This window comes from Phyllobates terribilis, unplaced genomic scaffold, assembly GCF_046119375.1.
Source record: "Phyllobates terribilis strain yellow unplaced genomic scaffold, ASM4611937v1 Scaffold_12__6_contigs__length_324123572, whole genome shotgun sequence".
Taxonomy (NCBI): domain Eukaryota; kingdom Metazoa; phylum Chordata; class Amphibia; order Anura; family Dendrobatidae; genus Phyllobates; species Phyllobates terribilis.
Window position 1 is genome coordinate 34,526,129 of NW_027362772.1, and position 22,796 is coordinate 34,548,924.

Here is a 22,796-nt window from a genome sequence, read left to right on the forward strand (position 1 = left end):
AGTTTAATAGGACTACTATCACTAATCCTGAAAATTACATGATGTTATTTTTGTAAAAAGTTGGAAAAGTCTTTATAATCTGGGGCATTTTGATACCTCTATTGTGGGCAACAAATGTTGTTAATTTGATGCCAAAATACAAAAATATGAAAAGGTGCCGTTTTTAATAACAACCACTAGAGGGCGACAGAGAAAATAAAAAAAATACTACAACCACTAGGGGGCGACAGAGAAAAGAAAAAATACTACATATCCTCTAGAAAAAAAAGTTTATGCCCACTCTGACACTAAATATAAGAGATAAAAAATGTGGTTATTAATTATCCATGGTGCGTACAGTCTGCTAAACAGATAGAGACACTTCTGAGACTCTCACAGAGCTGTGAGCTGTTTGGGAAAAGCAAGAAATTAACATTATTCTTCTTGATTCACAATCAAAACGCTTTTGACTTTCTGTTACCAGACACTAAAGCATTTTGGGTGCTTAAATGGCAGCTGCATAATTATAGGCAAAGCCTTAACCCCTTCCCGACTGTGCAATTTTTCATTTTTGTGCTTTTGGGGTTTTTTTTCCTTTCTTTCTCCCAAGAGCCATAACTTTGTGATTTTTCGTTTTTCATGACGTTGTTCACTAAACCATACAATGTACTGAAAAATGTAAAAAAAAAAAAAAAATTCCAAGTGCGATGAAGTGGTAAAAAAAAAAATCTGCCATTGGTTTTTGGGTTTTGCTTTTATGGCATCCATTGTGTAAAAAAACGACCTGCAAGTCTTCAGGTCAGTACAATTACGGCGAGTCCAACTTGCATACTATTTTATATATTTTTGTGGCTAAAAAAATCAGAAATTTATAAAAAAAAAATCTTTATTTGTATCTGTACTTTCTGAAATCTGTAATTTTTATTTTCTATCTATAGACTTGTATATTAAGATGGGTTTTTTGAGTTGCAAGCTGACATTTTTATTAACTCTATGTGACATTTTGATCACCTTTTACTGCATTTGTGGGGGTTCAGGCTGCAGCCACCAAAAACATTTTTAAAACTTTAAAAAATATATATTTGTATTTTATTATTATTTGTATTATTTAGTATTATTATTTTTTATTATTTATTATTATTTTTATTGTATTATTATTTTTATTTATTATTTTTATTTTAGTATTATTTTTATCATGTATTATTATTATTATGTATTATTATTATTTGTATTATTTTGTATTATTTTTATCTTATTATTATTATTTAGTATTTTTTATTTTAGTATTATTTTTATTATTTTATATTATTTTTATTTTAGTATTATTTTTATTATTTTGTATTATTTTTATTTTATTATTTTTATTATTTTGTTTTTATTATTTTTACTTCATTTTTTAGTCCCTTTTGGGACTGGAATCTGTGATCCTTTGATCAATTTTATATATTGCTTGGGTGGGCTTTTATGGGAATACATAAAAAGGCTTCACGATGGTCTCTATATAAGATTGTTTTACTTTGCTGCTGTCAGTGATTGAAACCGGCATTTTTGCCATTAAAAAGCAGCCACCCACTCCATATAACCACACCTGCCATGAACATGTGGGAAGAGGTTAAGCTCTTTGGTGGACGGTGGGGTTGAAGTGAGCAGAAGTCTGAATGCAGCTCTGGTTGTAAGTATAGGACACTTACTTCAGCTCTGTGCCATTTAAACAAGTTATTATAAAGTTTCTTAAAGTTTTATTTTGCCTTTAATTAGGAAATTTATTGCCATGTTTTCCTTTCAGATGACTGTGATCCACAAAGAGCATGGAGTCAGTCCACTGACGTCACCAGAAGACCTCTGGTCTCATCACTAGAGTAACATTTACTTTAGAAGGTTCTGTCTGCAGAAATCTCATTGCCCTTTGCTCACCTTGCATTGGACATTTTACATGTCGTCTGCCTGTCCAGGTCTGTATAAATGTGATGGATTGTGTCTCTTCACCTATTCCTGCTCCTCCTGACAGATGCTCGGTGCTCCTCAGGTTTACGGCCCATTAGTCATTCCAGGTCCTGGGTCTTATTTTATTATCAGTCGCCCCATTTATATCCATAGAATATGACTCATTTCTGACTCCAGTCTTTTTTTTTTAGCATTGAGTATGGGTTTTATTGTGACATAACTTTAGAATGGACGCTCATGTCATTATGTAGGAGCTTTGCAGTTTGCTCTTTAGACAATATTGGTCATCGCGAGAAATGTGGTTGAGTCAATAAGAAAGTTAAGGAAACTTCTCTACAAAGCCTACCCAGATAGAAATGACTGCTGTGCATGGAATTAGGCTTCATCCATGGTGGCAATCTATTGCACCTCCTGGCATGTCTCATCTCTACTCTTGGATGGTTGGGTGATGAATGTCAGGGATCATTCCAAGTGTCTATGAGTCACAAAATGTAACGGAGTGACTACAAGTGACCAAATGGTTCTCAGCTGACTAGCACTATACTTGAGGGATAAAAAACCTCACACTGGTATATTAGAAGATACAAAAAAAATCCCACGTAAAACTCCAAGCACATAGTGATGGAAAAAGTCAAGAGAAAGGTCCTTGAATGGTCTTGGAGGGACAGATGAAGGCTCCGTGACACAAAGACCCCCATCAGGGTGCCTGTGTGAAGCTGTAGCGTGTCCAAGTCAGGGCAAGTGTTACACTCCTGTTCCTGTTATCCTGATCTCCATTCCCTTCTCCTGGGTCCTCTGCTCTCTGCTGTGCTCCACATTGGGTTTTGCAGGTTGCTCAACATGGATCTATGACATCATCTCCCTAGACATATTTAAGGTCCATTGACCCAAACCTGTGTCTTCAGACTTTTATTCAAGACTCTGATATGGAAAACTCTACGTCCTGTGCACACCGTGCTAACCTGTTGCCCTGTTGACTTTATTTCATCCATCCAGCTGCTCCCAAGATTCCTGAAGGTGTCTCGTCCTCGCTACACACCCGGAGCTTGGGCTTAGTAGGTCCACTTCAGCAGGTGAGCCTAACAGTAATGCACTTCCAATGAGTTAGCCGGCAGGTCCAAAGTAGAGAAATGAAGAACTTTGAGTGAAGCCAAATGGCTCAAGTCTGGATTGCCAGAGACCATTTATGAACTATGGAGCTCCATGGATGGACCCTGAAGCCACTGCATAGACCATAAGGTAGTGCTGCTGATACTATTCCCTCTATGATTTACCAGTTGAGTTATAATTATTTTCCTTTTTTATCACAATATCTTCTTTGAGACAATATTTTACAAATCCTGGACAACGTCTTTAAGTTGGGACATAGCAACGAGATATGTAATAAATATCTGATAAGTACAAGTCTCGCTCCTCGGGAATATGCTCAGACTGGAATCGAGAGATGGCCAAGATTGCGTAGGTCTCTCTGTCACTTCCTATAGAAGCTCAATTACAATTGAAGTTCAAGAAAAGTTCCCAAAGAAATGTGTGACCTTCTCTCCTCTGACAGCCCCTTCTTGAGCTAGATAAGAGACCTATGGGTGGAAGCAGCATCTATCATACATTTATGGTAAATCATGGTGAAATTAATCCATAACCCATGTTGTTCTCCTTCCACAGACAAAGCTGCTTTGGAATTCCTGCTGGTTGACCATGGAGGCTTCCGAGTAGCTCCAACCTATTGTCAGATATGAGATAGTTGTCAGGGGAGTAATCATAAAAGGATGAAGAACTTGTAAAAGGAAGGAACCTGGGAATAGACGAAGACATTAACCTGTCTAGTTCTGATAAGTGTCTGGAGGAGAAATCACTGCCTAGAAGAATGAAGAAGTGTCCAGGAGGAAATAACCCTAGACTGTGACATTTCAAGAAAGTGGTCATAATAAACCAGCAGGACTGATATAGACGGCGGCAAGAGCTGAGTCATGGTGACGTCACAATGGGACACATTGGCTAAACAAAAAGCATAACAATTGTAGGTCAACTGGCACCCATGTTGTCCACCTGACAAATCCTGTGTTTCAGACACCTTTTATGCATCACTAGACACTTTTCAAGTATTTTAAAAAGTAGGTGACTAGTGTTGAGCGAGCACTAAAATGCTCGGGTGCTCGAAGCTCGGGCCGAGCTCGCCGTGATACTCGGGTGCTCGACCCGAGCAACGAGCCCAATGTTAGTCTATGGGAGACTCGAGCATTTTTGCGGTGGCACCACCGGCAGTCTTTTAGCCTAACAAGTGCCCAAAACGATAGTGACAGTGCTCAAATGACATGGGGACAGCATGGGGATCACCCCAGGAAGCATCTCTGCCCCCCAGGTCACTGCTGTCAACAACGTGGTCAGAGGTATTAAGCCACTTTTACAGGCTCACAATAAAACGTTCAAAAACGAAAGTGAAACTTTTTTCCTGTGAAATATGTTAAGGAACATCCTTTCCAGGGAAAAGACTTGTGTATAAGTTAAAATAAATGACCAAAAACAAAAATACTCCTCCACACCTTCGGCTATGTTCACAAGTAGCATTTTTTATGCGTTTTTGCACGTTTGTATTGCTTTCAACTATGACAAATGCATTCACCGTGAAATGTCATTTTAACATTTTACAACCTTATCTGGCCATGTGCTGTGTGACACATGCATAAAGTGCTGAAAAGACAAGGGAACAGCATGGGGAAGATCCCTGGAAGCATCTCTGACTCCCAGGTCACTGTCTAAAAGTGTGCCCATCATAAGTGATCCTTACCGCATCAGAAGATGCAGACTTGCAACTATCCCCATGCAAGTTCTAGTCCCAGGGCAGTGTTCAATTGTACCTCCCCCATTCCTTGCAATACAAGCTCAAGTATGCAGCCTGCCACCCACCCACCCCCAGGCTGCAATACCATACTGCTTGCTTGCTTGAACTTGAAATTGGGCCTTTTAGGCATGTGGAGGCGGAATCTGGCCACCACGTCATGGCTGTGTTGGCGGCCTGGAATCCATACTCAGTCCCCAGCCGCCCGGCGGCCAGGTGTCCATACTCGGTCCCCAGCCGCCCCGCGGCCGGGTGTCCACACACGGTCCCCAGCCGCCTGGGGGCAGCCGGGTGTCCATAAACGGTCTCCAGCCGCCCCTATTTCTCCTTGGAACATCCCCCCACACACTTTTCTTAGCCCGGCCTGCTTTAGGCAGCATTGGACGAGCCCACCAGAGAACCAGACTCCTCCGGTGGGCCCTGACTTCTCCATCGGTGGAGTTGAGAGTGCCAAGGTGAGGAGCATGATGATGATGACAGAAGTTAGCATCTGCTATGTTTTCTTTTAATGCAAGTGTAAGTGTGCAGCCTGCCACCCACCCACCCCCAGACTGCAATTCCATACTGCTAGCTTGCACTTGAAATGGGGCCTTTTAGTTTGGAGGAGGCCGAAGCTGGCCACTACCTCATGGCTGCTTCGGCAGCGAGGTATCCATACTCAGACCCCAGCCGCCCATATTTGTCCTGGTGTGCCTTATACATAAGATTAAGCGCGTATACCAAAACATTACCTGTGCCCTCCCCAGTGCATTTAGTGGGAAGGAGAGCCTATTCCGCTGTAGTGTGTGCATGCCAAACCCCTGTTCATGGTACATGCGAAGATGCCTACCACCTTGCACCTGTCGTTGCAGACTTGCAACTATCCCCATTCAAGTCCTTGTCCCAGGGCAGTGTTCAATTGTACCTCTCCCATTCCTTGCAATGCAAGCGCAAGTATGCAGCCTGCCACCCACCCACCCCCAGGCTGCAATACCATACTGCTTGCTTGCTTGCACTTTAAATTGGGCCTTTTAGGCATGTGGAGGCGTAATCTGGCCACCACGCCATGGCTGTGTCGGCGGCCAGGTATCCATACTCAGTCCCCAGCCGCCTGGTGGCCGGGTGTCCCCGCTTGCTCCCCAGCCTCCAGGGGGTGGCTGGGTGTCCATACTCGGTCCCCAGCCACCCCTATTTGTCCTGGTAACCTTTCCCACACTTTTCTTAGCCTGGCCTGCTTTAGGGCAGCATTGGCCGAGCCCACCGGACTATCAGACTCCTCCGGTGGGCCTTGGCTTCTCCATCAGGGGAGTTGAGAGTGCCAAGGTGAGGAGCATGATGAGGATGATAGAAGTTAGCATCTGCTTTGTTTTGTTGTAATGCAAGCGCATGTATGTAGTAGCGGCTAGGCCTGAGGTGGTCAGCGTTTTGGCGCATATCCTACCTCCTCCGAGGATTGCTGGATGTTTTCCTGCTACTATCCAAGTTCTATGACTCCCGTTAAAACAAAGCTTCAGGTGATAAATGATGGATGAGGTAGTGGCAAAGGAGAAAGAGCAGGAGGAACAGGGACCATTCACATCAATATCAGGCCAGTCAACCAGATATGTCTTGTAGGATATGTTTCTGTAACAAAAGGAGCGGTTCGGCTACACAGTTATAGGGCATACAGTGAGTGCAATGCCTACCAAAAATTTCGAGCCACTCCAATGCCCCTTGGAAATGACATGGAGGTCAGAGGGCGTTAACTAAACCTTTTTTTCCATTTATAGCAACTGGGTCTCCCGTGCACTGTCGGCCTAAGCAGTGAATGGAAGGCTTTCCAAAAATTATGAGGAACTGCAATGCCCCTTACAAGAGCCATGTGTGGCACCCCAGGGGTCTGGTCACCACAGTAATAGAGATATTACGTCGGAGAGCAAGTGGGAGGTTTCCTGGTCAGGATCCCTTAAACATGCAACATCCTCCTGCCCCAGTCCTGGGAGGGGAGAATTCTGCCCTTATAAACTGGATCTGGGGCGGGGTTGAGTGAGTCAGAGAACAGTCAGAGTCAGAGTGAGAGCAAGGGAAAGTAACAGCAAGGAGCTCTGTAGGAGCTAGGAGCTAAAGACCAGGGGCTGGAAGCTGAGCAGAGCTCGCCCTGGCAGAAGACAATAGGAACCGGACACAGGAGTCCGAAGCTGTGAGGACTTATATATCCAGCAGCAGAAACCAGCCGGCAGGGGATTTCAGGTCCTCTGGCCATAGAAGCCACAGGCTCAGTCACAAGCAAGGGACCAGCACCGCCGTCGTGGAGCGGAGGCTAACAGAAGGCCCCAAGTCACCAGCCATACGGGTGAGCACTACACGGTACACTCAGGGACGTGGGCTACTTCTACCCGCTTACAGCAAGGTAGCCAGGAAGAGTGCAGACAGACGGGGAGGCCTACAACTCCACCTGGCCAGGGGAACTCCTGCTTGCTCACAGACTCACCAGGCCTCTTATGCTAGCCAGTACTCCCGGGAGGGTCTACCTTATAATCATCAGTAAAGACCCTGAACTGCACTGCAAAGACTCTGAGTCGTTCCTGCTGCGCTCGTGCACCATCACCCCCATCATCCACACTCACTGCCCTGAGGCTATACTCCTCCCGAGGGGAGTTATCCCATTCTATGCTGCGCACGTAACACCAGCCTCAGCGGTCTGCCTCGCAGCGGTGGTACTCCCTGACCGCAATCCACGGGTGGCGCAGTTGGACAATTAACCTAAAAACCTAAGAAAGACTGCCACTGGTTTGACCAGCCTGAGCCACGGGACCGGGTCACCGCCACGGAGACTACAGACCCCAGAGACCCGGCACCGGGTATCCCACACACGTGTACACACGGCCCAGGGGGCGCGTCACATGCAGTACAGCATATTACAAACATAAGTCCCATTATTGGGGAGTGGGTGTCCCATAGTATTTGCTTATGCCTTGCAAGCAAAAGCTGCCAAAAATTAGGACGGAGCAACTTGCAATGCCCCTTACAAGAGCCATGCAGTACAGCATATTACAAACATAAGTCCCATTATTGGGGAGTGGGTGTCCCATGGTATTTGCTTATGCTTTCCAAGCAAAAGCTGCCAAAAATTAGGACGGAGCAACTTGCAATGCCCCTTACAAGAGCTATGCAGTACAGCATATTACAAACATAAGTCCCATTATTGGGGAGTGGGTGTCCCATAGTATTTGATTATGCTTTCCCAGCAAAAGCTGCCAAAAATTAGGACGGAGCAACTTGCAATGCCCCTTACAAGAGCCATGCAGTACAGCATATTACAAACATAAGTCCCATTATTGGGGAGTGGGTGTCCCATGGTATTTGCTTATGCTTTCCAAGCAAAAGCTGCCAAAAATTAGGATGGAGCAACTTGCAATGCCCCGTACAAGAGCCATGCAGTAAAGCATATTACAAACATAAGTCCCATTATTGGGGAGTGGGTGTCCCATGGTATTTGCTTATGCTTTCCCAGCAAAAGCTGCCAAAAATTAGGACGGAGCAACTTGCAATGCCCCTTACAAGAGCCATGCAGTACAGCATATTACAAACATAAGTCCCATTATTGGGGAGTGGGTGTCCCTTGGTATTTGCTTATGCTTTCCAAGCAAAAGCTGCCAAAAATTAGGACGGAGCAACTTGCAATGCCCCTTACAAGAGCCATGCAGTACAGCATATTACAAACATAAGTCCCATTATTGGGGAGTGGGTGTCCCATGGTATTTGCTTATGCTTTCCAAGCAAAAGCTGCCAAAAATTAGGACGGAGCAACTTGCAATGCCCCTTACAAGAGCCATGCAGTACAGCATATTACAAACATAAGTCCCATTATTGGGGAGTGGGTGTCCCATAGTATTTGCTTATGCTTTCCCAGCAAAAGCTGCCAAAAATAAGGACGGAGCAACTTGCAATGCCCCTTACAAGAGCCATGCAGTACAGCATATTACAAACATAAGTCCCATTATTGGGGAGTGGGTGTCCCATGGTATTTGCTTATGCTTTCCAAGCAAAAGCTGCCAAAAATTAGGATGGAGCAACTTGCAATGCCCCTTACAAGAGCCATGCAGTACAGCATATTACAAACATAAGTCCCATTATTGGGGAGTGGGTGTCCCATGGTATTTGCTTATGCTTTCCCAGCAAAAGCTGCCAAAAATTAGGACGGAGCAACTTGCAATGCCCCTTACAAGAGCCATGCAGTACAGCATATTACAAACATAAGTCCCATTATTGGGGAGTGGGTGTCCCTTGGTATTTGCTTATGCTTTCCAAGCAAAAGCTGCCAAAAATTAGGACGGAGCAACTTGCAATGCCCCTTACAAGAGCCATGCAGTACAGCATATTACAAACATAAGTCCCATTATTGGGGAGTGGGTGTCCCTTGGTATTTGCTTAAGCTTTCCAAGCAAAAGCTGCCAAAAATTAGGACGGAGCAACTTGCAATGCCCCTTACAAGAGCCATGCAGTACAGCATATTACAAACATAAGTCCCATTATTGGGGAGTGGGTGTCCCATGGTATTTGCTTATGCTTTCCAAGCAAAAGCTGCCAAAAATTAGGACGGAGCAACTTGCAATGCCCCTTACAAGAGCCATGCAGTACAGCATATTACAAACATAAGTCCCATTATTGGGGAGTGGGTGTCCCTTGGTATTTGCTTAAGCTTTCCAAGCAAAAGCTGCCAAAAATTAGGACGGAGCAACTTGCAATGCCCCTTACAAGAGCCATGCAGTACAGCATATTACAAACATAAGTCCCATTATTGGGGAGTGGGTGTCCCATGGTATTTGCTTATGCTTTCCAAGCAAAAGCTGCCAAAAATTAGGACGGAGCAACTTGCAATGCCCCTTACAAGAGCCATGCAGTACAGCATATTACAAACATAAGTCCCATTATTGGGGAGTGGGTGTCCCATGGTATTTGCTTATGCTTTCCAAGCAAAAGCTGCCAAAAATTAGGACGGAGCAACTTGCAATGCCCCTTACAAGAGCCATGCAGTACAGCATATTACAAACATAAGTCCCATTATTGGGGAGTGGGTGTCCCATGGTATTTGCTTATGCTTTCCAAGCAAAAGCTGCCAAAAATTAGGACGGAGCAACTTGCAATGCCCCTTACAAGAGCCATGCAGTACAGCATATTACAAACATAAGTCCCATTATTGGGGAGTGGGTGTCCCATGGTATTTGCTTATGCTTTCCAAGCAAAAGCTTCCAAAAATTAGGACGGAGCAACTTGCAATGCCCCTTACAAGAGCCATGCAGTACAGCATATTACAAACATAAGTCCCATTATTGGGGAGTGGGTGTCCCATGGTATTTGCTTATGCTTTCCAAGCAAAAGCTGCCAAAAATTAGGACGGAGCAACTTGCAATGCCCCTTACAAGAGCCATGCAGTACAGCATATTACAAACATAAGTCCCATTATTGGGGAGTGGGTGTCCCATGGTATTTGCTTATGCTTTCCAAGCAAAAGCTGCCAAAAATTAGGACGGAGCAACTTGCAATGCCCCTTACAAGAGCCATGCAGTACAGCATATTACAAACATAAGTCCCATTATTGGGGAGTGGGTGTCCCATGGTATTTGCTTATGCTTTCCAAGCAAAAGCTTCCAAAAATTAGGACGGAGCAACTTGAAATGCCCCTTACAAGAGCCATGCAGTACAGCATATTACAAACATAAGTCCCATTATTTGGGAGTGGGTGTCCCATGGTATTTGCTTATGCTTTCCAAGCAAAAGCTGCCAAAAATTAGGACGGAGCAACTTGCAATGCCCCTTACAAGAGCCATGCAGTACAGCTTATTACAAACATAAGTCCCATTATTGGGGAATGGGTGTCCCATGGTATTTGCTTATACTTTCCCAGCAAAAGCTGCCAAAAACTAGGACGGAGCAACTTGCAATGCCCCTTACAAGAGCCATGCAGTACAGCATATTACAAACATAAGTCCCATTATTGGGGAGTGGGTGTCCCATGGTATTTGCTTATGCTTTGCAAGCAAAAGCTGCCAAAAATTAGGACAGAGCAACTTGCAATGCCCCTTACAAGAGCCATGCAGTACAGCATATTACAAACATAAGTCCCATTATTGGGGAGTGGGTGTCCCATGGTATTTGCTTATGCTTTCCAAGCAAAAGCTGCCAAAAATTAGGACGGAGCAACTTGCAATGCCCCTTACAAGAGCCATGCAGTACAGCATATTACAAACATAAGTCCCATTATTGGGGAGTGGGTGTCCCATGGTATTTGCTTATGCTTTCCAAGCAAAAGCTTCCAAAAATTAGGACGGAGCAACTTGCAATGCCCCTTACAAGAGCCATGCAGTACAGCATATTACAAACATAAGTCCCATTATTGGGGAGTGGGTGTCCCATAGTATTTGCTTATGCCTTGCAAGCAAAAGCTGCCAAAAATAAGGACGGAGGAACTTGCAATGCTGGCACCCTGGTGGTATAGTGGTGATGGAGGCTGAGGATAAGGAGAAGAAGATAAAACAGCCGAAACGAGGAAGCGTATACCCATGTGTGGGTGTGAAGCGGTGCATGTGAATACACCTCCCGAAATAACACAGTGGATTTGACTTTATGTTACTCTGCTGTCATTTGGTGGTGATGAGAAGTCTGGCCCAATCCAGCCCTTGTTCATTTTGATAAGGGTCAGCTTGTCAGCATTGTCAGTTGACAGGTGAGTGCGCTTATCAGTTATAATTCGCCCAGCGGCACTAAAAACACGCTCCGATAACACGCTAGCGGCAGGGCAGGCCAGGACCTCCAAGGCGTACAGAGCAAGTTCATTCCAAGTGTCCAGCTTGAATACCCAATAATTAAAAGGCACAGAGGAATCACGGAGGACGCTGGTACGATCGGTAAGGTACTCCCTCACCATCTTTTGAAACTTTCCACTCCTTGTGAGAGTACCCCGCGCCTCAGGGCCTGTAAGCTGGGCGGGTGTTAGAAAACTGTCCCAGAACGTTGACAGTGTTCCCCTGCCTCTGCTGGATTGGAATTGCATCTCTCTCACCTGTACGCCTTGGTTGGGCAACGAACTGTGACCTCTGCCGCTAGCGTGTTCAGATGGGAATTTTTTTAAGAGTTCTGCAGCAAGGGCCTTCTGGTACTGCCCCATTTTTGTAGACCTCTCCATCTCAGGAATAAGAGAGTGAAAGTTCTCCTTGTAGCGGGGGTCTACAAGTGTCACCAACCAGTAATGACTGTCACCCAACATTTTGACAACGCCAGGGTCACGGTTAAGGCAGCGTAACATAAAGTCAGCCATGCGTGCCAGACTGGTAATGGGCCAGATTTCCGTGTCCTCACCAAGATGACGACTGACCATGCTCTCCTCCTCCTCCTCCTCTCCCCCCCCCCTGTCTTCAGGCCACCCACGCTGAACCGACGGTATGACACTTGTACAGGTACTACCGTCTACAACGCATGATAGCAGCCCCTGTTCTTCCTCCTCCTCCTCCTCCTCCTCTCCCTCATTGTTCCCCAATGCACGTTGGGATGAGATGAGGCTGGGCTGTGTGAAATCGCCCGCTACGGCTTCTTGATCCATCTCATCATACTCTGGCTGCAATGCCTCCTCTTTAATTCTCTGCAGAGAGCGTTGCAAAAGACAGACAAGTGGGATGCTGACACTAATGATGGCGTCATCGCCACTCGCCATCTTGGTGGCCTCCTCAAAGTTTGTCAGGATGGTATATATGTCAGACATCCAGGTCCACTCCTGAGGTCTTATGTGTGGAGTCTGACCTGAATATCGACGGCCTTGTTGCAGCTGGTATTCCACAACTGCTCTCTTCTGCTCACAAATCCTTTGCAACATGTGGAGGGTAGAGTTCCAACGTGTGGGGACATCACACACCAGTCGGTGTGCCGGAAGCTGCAAACGCTGCTGCAACACAGCAAGGGCGGCGGAAGCTGTAGCCGACTTGCGAAATTGAGCTGACAGGCAGCGTACTTTCACGAGCAGATCTGGCAACTCGGGGTACGATTTAAGAAACCGGTGAACCACGAGGTTAAGCGCATGAGCCAGGCATGGTACTTGTGTGATCTCACCTCGCCTCAGAGCCGCCACCAGGTTAAGGCCATTGTCACACACGACCATGCCGGGATGTAGGTTCAGCGGTCTCAGCCACAGTTCTGCCTGCTCTTTCACAGCTGTCCACAACTCACAAGCAGTGTGAGGTTTATCACCTAAGCTTATGAGTTTCAGCACAGCCTGTTGCCGCTTGGCGGAGGCAGTACTGCAATGCTTCCAGCTTGTAACTGATGTGATATCTGAGATGGAGGCTGAACATGAGGAAGAGGAGGAGGAGGAGGATGCACAGGAGCTGTACACTGTGGGGGCAACTCTGACTGACATAGGGCCCGCAATCCTCGGTGTGGGGAGGATGTGTTCCGTCCCAAGGTCCGACTGGGTCCCGGCTTCCACTATGTTTACCCAGTGTGCCGTCAGAGAGATGTACCGTCCCTGGCCACAAGCACTTGTCCACGTGTCCGTTGTCAGGTGGACTCTCCCAGTAACTGCGTTGTTGAGGGCACGGCAGATGCTTTGGGACACGTGCTTGTGTAGTGCGGGGATGGCACACCGGGCAAAATAGTGTCGGCTGGGGACCGAGTACCGAGGGACGGCCACCGCCATAAGATTGCGGAAGGATTCCGTCTCCACCAGCCTAAAAGGCAGCATTTCCAATGCAAGCAGTCGTGAAATGTGCGAATTTAGGACTGTGGCCTGTGGGGCGTTAGCTGCGAATTTCCGCTTTCGTTCAAAGGTCTGGGATATGGACAATTGAACGCTGCGGTGGGACGTTGACGTGGACGTTGATGTTGTTTCTTGAGAAATTGCCATAACAAGTGAAGACTGAGAGGAGGGGGCATCTTTACATGCAGTATGGACAGGGGATTGCCTTGCACACACAACAGGGGGTTCTTTTGCACGCACAACAGTGGAAGAAGCAGTGGTGACACCCGCTGACACTGGTCGTGGACCCTGGGTTTCGCCCCACAAAGTCGGGTGCTTTGCTGCCATGTGCCTGATCATGCTGGTGGTGGTCAGGCTGGTAGTTTTGTCACCCCTGCTGATGCTGGCATGGCAGGTGGAACATATGGCCTTTTTGGGGTTATCAGCAGAGTCTTTAAAAAAATTCCAGACTCTGGAAGACCTACCGCTTGTACTGGCAACGTCCCTCGTGTTGGTGTTACGGGGAACGGTTGCCTGCCTTCTGTCTGCGGCCACCACACTGCTTCTTCCTGCCTGTTGGGGTACTCTGCCTCCCTCCCCCTGTGTGCTGCTGGCCTCACTCTGCATGTCCTCCTTCCACGTTGGGTCAGTTACTAGATCATCCACCACCTCCTCCTCTTCCACTTGCGCACCACGATCCTCCTCCTCACTTCCTGGCAATTGTGTCTCGTCATCGTCCACCTCTTGTGACAGATTGCCAACGTCGACTTCCTGTGGCCGTGGCTGTTCAAATATTTGGGCATCGCAACATGGGATCTCCTCTTCCACCACTTCAAGCGTATCAGGCGAGAGGCCCAAATATGGAAATGGACCAGTGAACAGCTCTTCAGAGTGTCCAAGTGTGGGATCACTTGCTGTCTGACGACACTCGGCATGGTGGGAGGAAGGAGCATCAGGGCGAGGAGGAGTATGCGGTCGAGACTCACGGCTACTAAGAGTTGACCGTGTGGAAGACAGACCGGAGGTGGTGGTGCCCAGGTAACTGGAAGTATTATCTGCTATCCAATTAATAACCTGTTCACACTGATCAGTTCTCAATACTGGTGTTGTTCTGTGCTTCCCTAGTAATTTGGTCAAGAAGTGGGAGCGAGAAGATGTGGCTGTTGGTTGTGGCACATTTTCACCTTGGCCACGGCCCTGTCCTCTGCACGAATCATCACCAGAACGTCCACTTCCACGTCCCTTGCCACGCGCCTTGCCCATTGTAAATGAAGTAAAATAGCTTACACTTGCACTATCAATGGAAAAAGGGTAATAAAGAGTAGATTAGAATCGTGGAAGAGGAAAACCACAGTTATTGTTTACTGGGGTATACCACACTTTTTTAAATAGAGATATTTGCGGCTGAACAGTGAGCGACACACTCAAACTGCTTTTTTTTTAGATACCAAAGGCCCAAAACTGGATAGTACAGCGATTTGACCCGTGGAACTGCGAAACCACACTGGGATGTCGGGCCTACACAAGACTATTTTCAACAGATATATTTTTGTGTCACAACAGTCAGGAGACACTACTGTTTTTCTTTACGGAAAAAACTACCAAAAGCTGAATAATAGAGATTTTTTACCGTGGGATGGCAAAACCACAGTTATTGTTTACTGGGGTATACCACACTTTTTTAAATAGAGATATTTGCGGCTGAACAGTGAGCGACACACTCAAACTGCTTTTTTTTTAGATACAAATGGCCCAAAATGGATAATACAGAGGTTTGAACCGTGGGACTGCAAAACCACACTTCTGTTTCTCTAGCCTACACCAGACTATTTTCAACAGTTATATTTGTGTCTGAAAAATCAGAGACATGCTTTTTTTGGGGGGGGGGGGGGACACACCAAAAGGTTAATAAGACGGGTATTTGTACAGTGTGAAGGAGGAAAAAAAAAAAGGAGGATTTAGATGAAAAAAAAAGGATTTTTCCTGGCCCCCGACACCTGGTGCTAAGTCCAGCAATTTCAGCAACAGGAGCACACAGGACTGTAATGCAGCGTTTGCTGGTATAACCATTGTGTCTCCTATACAGCCTGCCTGCCTGATATCTGGGATGGATATTAGTCCTGAAAAGGACTGTTTGTTTGATCTGGCAGCCTTTACATACCCTACACTAACTATTTCGCAGTTTATATCTCTCCCTAAATCAGCAGCGCTGTCCCTACACTGTCTAATCCGGAGCGACTGTGTCCAAGATGGCGGCGCCCCGTTTTAAATACTCGAGGTGACGCTGTGCGGCCAGCCAATCACTGTAATGCCCACAACCAACATGGCTGCAGCATTACAGTGACTGGCTGGCAATCCCTGCATGTTCATTGGCTCTGTAAAGAGCGCCAAACATGCAGGGCGGAGACCCGAGCTCCCGCCCGAGTAACCCGGAAATGCTCGGTGCTCGCCGAACATCCCGAGTAGCGTGATGCTCGGGCGAGTACCGAGCAGTGTCGAGCATGTTCGCTCAACACTATAGGTGACCTAAACAGAGTCCTAGCAGTGCCAAATGTCTTGGCATGCATGACAATTTGGTGCAAAACTATGGTATAAGGTGAGCCAGCCAAGAGGCAATGCGTAAGGAGAAGATAGGTGTGCACCATACCAAACAGGATGGGCCCATAGTGCTTGATGTGCCCAAATTGTGCCAAAATTGCAAGCTATTTTTCTAAAATGAGCAGTGTCTGCCATGTCTAATGTAGCATAGCTGGAACCATGATGTAGCAGAGTTGTTAAAATAACATAGTAGAGTTGAAGACAATGTAGCAGAGTTGGCATAATGATGTAGCAAACGTGGTACCATAATGTAGCAGAGTAGCTACTATAATGTAGCAGAGTGGAACCATAATGTAACAGAGTTTGCAAACTGATGTAGCAAAGTTAGAACCACAATAAGAGAGAGTGGAACCACAATGTAGCAGAGTGGGAACATTGATGTAGCAGAATTAGGTAATGATGTGGCCAAGTTGGAACCATGATATAGTAGAGTTGGCCACAGGATGTAACAGAGTGGAAAAATGTAGCAAAATTAGAATCATGTAGCAGCAGAGCGGAACCACAATATAGCAGAGTTGAAAGCATCTTGTAGCAGAGTAGATCCATGATGTAACAGATTTGGCACAACGACAAAAGAGACTCTGTGAACTGCCAGAATGTTAATGCTGGAACAAAGGCACGTGAGTAATGTAGTCATTGTTATGCCCGCAGGTGGTACACATGGTTCGTGGACCCACTGTGCCACGAGGCCAGGCTTACCTAGGAGGGGTGTAGCTAAGCAGCTACCTGGTTTTCACTAGAGCTCCTGATGGTGGAGTCAGGCTTGACCTGCAGGAAGCCATCAGGTACCACTCCAAGGCAGTCCCCAATACTGCAGCTGCTGACCCCATGAGTCAGGTACGCAGACACGGATAGGATTAGGGCTCCGTTCAGACTACTAGGTTCCGAATCCTCTGCAGAATGGTTACTGACACATACATGGACTCAGTCAGGGCTGATTCGGAGATTGATAAGACAGTCCGGATACACGGAATACTCAGATAGGCAAACGTTCAGACACACGGTCTTGGATACTGGTTCAGGTACTGGCCACACATGGACCAGGGGACGAGCTTCAGGCACTGGCCGCACAAGGACCAGGGACTACAGGTACAGGACTGGCCACGTAAGGACCAGGGACTCAGGTTCAAGACACTGGCCACACAAGGACCAGGGGACCTAACAACTCACTAGTTACAAAGCTAACACATTAATAAAACTCTTTGCTTCAGAACCTCTCTATTGGGGAGGGTGAATTTTAAACAAGATGCCCCATAGCTATTGGCTGGGGGCCTTATTTCAGATGTGCTTGCTGGCCCTTTAAGAACAGGGCAGTGTGCATGTGCTCTGGCAGAAAACCATAGAAACAGGGAGCATGCCGAGGGACACACCGTGCAACCGGGGTGGTGAGTATGCGGGTGTCCCTGCATGGAAGGAGAAGGGAAACCATGCAGGGGTGCTGGCAATAGCATTACAATTGTAGCACCCTGAGGATTCGGCTGCTACAGGGGTATTGCACCTCAACCCAGAGGTGTGATATTCCACTCCCGGGTAAGGATGGAGTGTGGGACTGAGCTCGGTAGGCTGCATGCACTACACACATCCCATTTCCGGGGAACAGGCCGACGGTACTCCCACTTAGAAATGTGCAGGTACGACCGAGTCTGTTCCTGGCTGGAGTGGGAGGGGGGTGGTACATCCCAAGTAGTGTAGGGGCAGATAGGGGGAGCAGCCTGGGTAAAGATAGGAGCTCATTGGGTGCTGGTCACCTGAGCTCACACATAGAGGGATATATAAGGTGGGCACCAACTAAGAACAGGGTCAGTTGCAGAGAGAAAGTCAGCGAGCAGAGGAGAAGAGAGACCCAGAGTGAGAGAGGAGAAAGAGAGACCCAGAGGGGGAAACAGAAGAGAGGACTCTAAGAACCCAAGTTAAATCCCCGGGTGAAGAGTCGGCATCAGGGTACCGGAACCCAAGCTGGTGGGGGCAAAAACACACCCCAGCCAGAGACCGGAGGCCGTGGGCAGCGTCTGCCACGGCCACCCACCACATCCACCACGAAGGCATACCACGTGGAGGGTCAGGGAACTCAAGGCCAAGGGTCTCCCAACAGAAGGCCCGAGGGAGCTGGACCTGGGTGGATCAATAGTGGGGACGGCCAGAGAAAGGACAGAAGGAGAGCTCAGGGTCACACTCCGGACTTATTTGGGGGTTGGCTGGATCCAGAACCTGGTGGACGCAGCACGGCTCGGGTGGTCACTTGAAGCTGGAGTGACCGGAACATCAGCAGTGAGTAAACATCCTAAACTGCATAACCCGACTCTGTCTCTGATTGCCGTCTACACTGCATCACCACAACCCCCATCCTCTGCACCTGATCCCCCTGAGGCTATACCCCACCCGTTGGGGGTTATACCATCAAAAGCTGCACCTACACCATCAGCCTCAGCGGACCCTGCTGCAGCGGCGGCCATAGTGACCGCAATACAACGGGTGGCGTAGTCGACATTAAGAACTTATTAACATCTGTAGGACTGCCACATACAACTGAGTTTGACACCCTGGGCACGGACCGGGTCACAGCCACTCGGAAGACTACAACTCCCATCTGATCCGGCTCCGGATATTCCCCCTAAAGAATATGGCCCAGGGGGCGCGTCAACTTTGGCGTAGTCGGCAGGATAGCGTGCCCACAACAACCGGGTACTGCGTGCCTGAAGAAAAGTGCGAGTTTACCTCAAAAAGAAGTCTCCTGCCGGTTCCGGAGGGTCCCCGCCATCGGACCCCATCACCAGTCGATTCCAGCCGGTTGTCCGCCATTAACAGCTTTTTCCCGCCATCTGCAGAGTTTCCCGCCACTGGGAAGCGATTCCCGCCATTTCCAAAGGTTTCCCGCCTTGGAAGAGCGGACGCCATTATGGGCGTGCCAGAGGGTGGTGAGAGGCCGCCTCCCATCGTGGGCCAGGACCGAAAATGGCGCCAAAAGTGGAAACCGCCCCCACCAACAGAGACTGTGATGCTAGAGGTGTCTGTCAGCGTGAAAGAACAGCCCCTGGAGCTGACAGTCACCAAGTGGCCCCGGGACCGCCCTCGAAGTGGGAGGAGACGAAAGGAGAGAACAAAGATGGGTGCCGCCTGGAGCAGTCTAGAGCGAGCGCACCCGGAGGCAAGAAGCCTGGAGAAGAGTATCGGAGGAGCTTACCCGGAGATGGCGAGAAAGCAGAGCAGCACCGGCCCGCTGGCCAGGAGCCTGCTAGAAACCGAGGAGGGAGAGCAGAGCAGCACCGGCCCGCTGGCCAGGAGCCTGCTGGAGACGACTGTAGGAGAGCAGAGCAGCACCGACCCGTTGGTCAGGAGCCTGCTGGAAACAACGACCCCACTAGGACTAGTGGAGGTCCTAGCACAGCTCCCCCGAGACCGGGAGTGTGCACAGACCGCTCTGGAGGGCCTCGCAAGGAGGATGGCCCGGGTGCAGCGAGAGACGTTGGCGGAGTGGAGCCGTGAGATGGCCCAGCAGACCGAGACCTGTCAGCGGAGCACGCCACCCGAGACGAGGAGACAGACCGCCTCTGAGGATGGCGCGGGAGGACTGAAGGCCGGAGACGGCGCCGAGAAGGGAGCCGAACGAGTGGAGGCAGGTAAAGGGGACGTCTATACCGAAAACCGGGAAACCGCGTGCCTGCCCCAGCTCCCCGTCGCAGAGCCCGAAGTCTATCCTGCCGTGCCCGTCGCTGCAACGTCACCGCCGCAGACTAGGCCTCAAACGGGAGCCGCGACCCCTGTGACGTCACACGCCTCGACCCTGAGCGTGACCAAGCAGGAAGTACCACCAGCCTGGTCGCAAGGCCTAGTACCCCCGGGCGCCGCAATACCAACAGCGCCCCCTACCTCCGCGGAGCCCCCGGCCTGGTCGCAGGGCCAAGTAGCCCAGGGCGCCGCCGTCCTTACGGTGCCCTTCACCTTCCAGATACCCCAGGCCTGGCCGCAAGGCCCGGGCAACCCGGGCGCTAACACCACCGCGCCCATAAGACCAAGAGTGCCGCATCTGGGAGAGGACCTGTACGCCCAGCATACGTGCCCGGATGGGCAGCCATTTATATGGCCACCGGAGTTCCACCATCCCCGACTCCGGAGAGAGAGACCCCTGGATGAACCCCTGATCCCGGCTCCAAAGCCCGTAAAGAGGATCTCGCCCCCGCTAGCGGAAGCACAGTTTGAGTGGGACCCCACAGGAGAAGATCTTATGGGATTCACTCAAGAGACTCGGGCAGCTGCAGCGGAGCGTGCTGAGTGCTGCCGCCAACAGCTCGAGGACTTCGAGAGGGAGCGGAGAGAGAGGCGGGTCCGGGAACAGCTAGCTCAAATAAGGAGCGCGGAGCAGAAGAGCCGGGCCAGGAGAGACCCCCGTGCAGCGCATAGTCCCCGCACCACCGGGACTGTGATAAAGTTTAACCTGCAGCATGGGTGGGGCTTCATCCGAGACCACCACACCCTAGGCGACGTCTTTGTGACCAGAAGAGACGTTGAGTCCCACCTACCGGAGGGACACAGAGGTCGTGACCTTTACATCGGGGACGAGGTCACCTTCACCCGGCACAAGTGTGCCAAAGGTCCCTACGCCCTCCATGTGCATCGCCTGACGGAGGAAGAGCTGCGGTGTGAGGAGGAAGAACAAGAGGACCCGGACGGGTCTGAAGCCAAAGGTAACCATAAAGCAAGAGCAGGAGGACGCCGTCACTAAGGACAGCGAAGCAGAAGCTGTATATAGTTGCCCGTCGGGGCACAGTAAACTGAAACAGTAAACTGAAACCGTAAACTGAAACTGAAACTGTTGTTGCTAATATAGTCCCCGTTGGGACCAGCATGTGTGAGTTGTTTACCCGTTTTTCCCTAAATCCCACTGACCGAGGACTGAGAGCGGTCATTCCTCCCTAATACCTGGCCGAGGACTGAGAGCGGCCATATCCTTGTATATAGTTGCGCGTCCTAAAGCGCCCCCTACCGGTTTTATAGGAAAACCATTTTTCTAGAAAGACTGTCGCACTTTACCCGGTCACACGTTGCACAGTGACCGGAGGAGGAGCCAGAGGCGACGAGAATGTTTTATATATATATAATGTTTAATATGTTTTATATGTTTATGCAAAAAAAAAAATTTTGTATGTTTTGGTGTTTTGTCTTACAGCCCGAGGACGTGCTGTGATTTACCAGGGGGGAATGTAGCACCCTGAGGATTCGGCTGCTACAGGGGTATTGCACCTCAACCCAGAGGTGTGATATTCCACTCCCGGGTAAGGATGGAGTGTGGGACTGAGCTCGGTAGGCTGCATGCACTACACACATCCCATTTCCGGGGAACAGGCCGACGGTACTCCCACTTAGAAATGTGCAGGTACGACCGAGTCTGTTCCTGGCTGGAGTGGGAGGGGGGTGGTACATCCCAAGTAGTGTAGGGGCAGATAGGGGGAGCAGCCTGGGTAAAGATAGGAGCTCATTGGGTGCTGGTCACCTGAGCTCACACATAGAGGGATATATAAGGTGGGCACCAACTAAGAACAGGGTCAGTTGCAGAGAGAAAGTCAGCGAGCAGAGGAGAAGAGAGACCCAGAGTGAGAGAGGAGAAAGAGAGACCCAGAGGGGGAAACAGAAGAGAGGACTCTAAGAACCCAAGTTAAATCCCCGGGTGAAGAGTCGGCATCAGGGTACCGGAACCCAAGCTGGTGGGGGCAAAAACACACCCCAGCCAGAGACCGGAGGCCGTGGGCAGCGTCTGCCATGGCCACCCACCACATCCACCACGAAGGCATACCACGTGGAGGGTCAGGGAACTCAAGGCCAAGGGTCTCCCAACAGAAGGCCCGAGGGAGCTGGACCTGGGTGGATCAATAGTGGGGACGGCCAGAGAAAGGACAGAAGGAGAGCTCAGGGTCACGCTCCGGACTTATTTGGGGGTTGGCTGGATCCAGAACCTGGTGGACGCAGCACGGCTCGGGTGGTCACTTGAAGCTGGAGTGACCGGAACATCAGCAGTGAGTAAACATCCTAAACTGCATAACCCGACTCTGTCTCTGATTGCCGTCTACACTGCATCACCACAACCCCCATCCTCTGCACCTGATCCCCCTGAGGCTATACCCCACCCGTTGGGGGTTATACCATCAAAAGCTGCACTTACACCATCAGCCTCAGCGGACCCTGCTGCAGCGGCGGCCATAGTGACCGCAATACAACGGGTGGCGTAGTCGACATTAAGAACTTATTAACATCTGTAGGACTGCCACATACAACTGAGTTTGACACCCTGGGCACGGACCGGGTCACAGCCACTCGGAAGACTACAACTCCCATCTGATCCGGCTCCGGATATTCCCCCTAAAGAATATGGCCCAGGGGGCGCGTCACAATCATCAACATCAGATTGGTGGGTAATACTATGCACTCCCACCGATAAGCTGCCACATGTAAAGGTAGCAATGGAGCCATACACCACCGCTGCTTAGTCGCCATTTTTGGGTACTACAGATCAGATCCATTCCTTTGAATAAAGCCGATCTGCACACAGGTCATTAATATATATAATATTTATAAATGAAACAGTGCAGGAGTATTGCACTCATTAGCTAATTAGATTTCAAAATTTATTTTACTACCTGAGTGGTTTACATGGGCACCAGCCCTGCTTTTTTCAGGTACTAGCACTGCTGAATGGCTAGGACTATGCAGACATGTTTGAAGTAGTGGCATCAGAGTAATACTTGTTGGGGTATAAAAGTC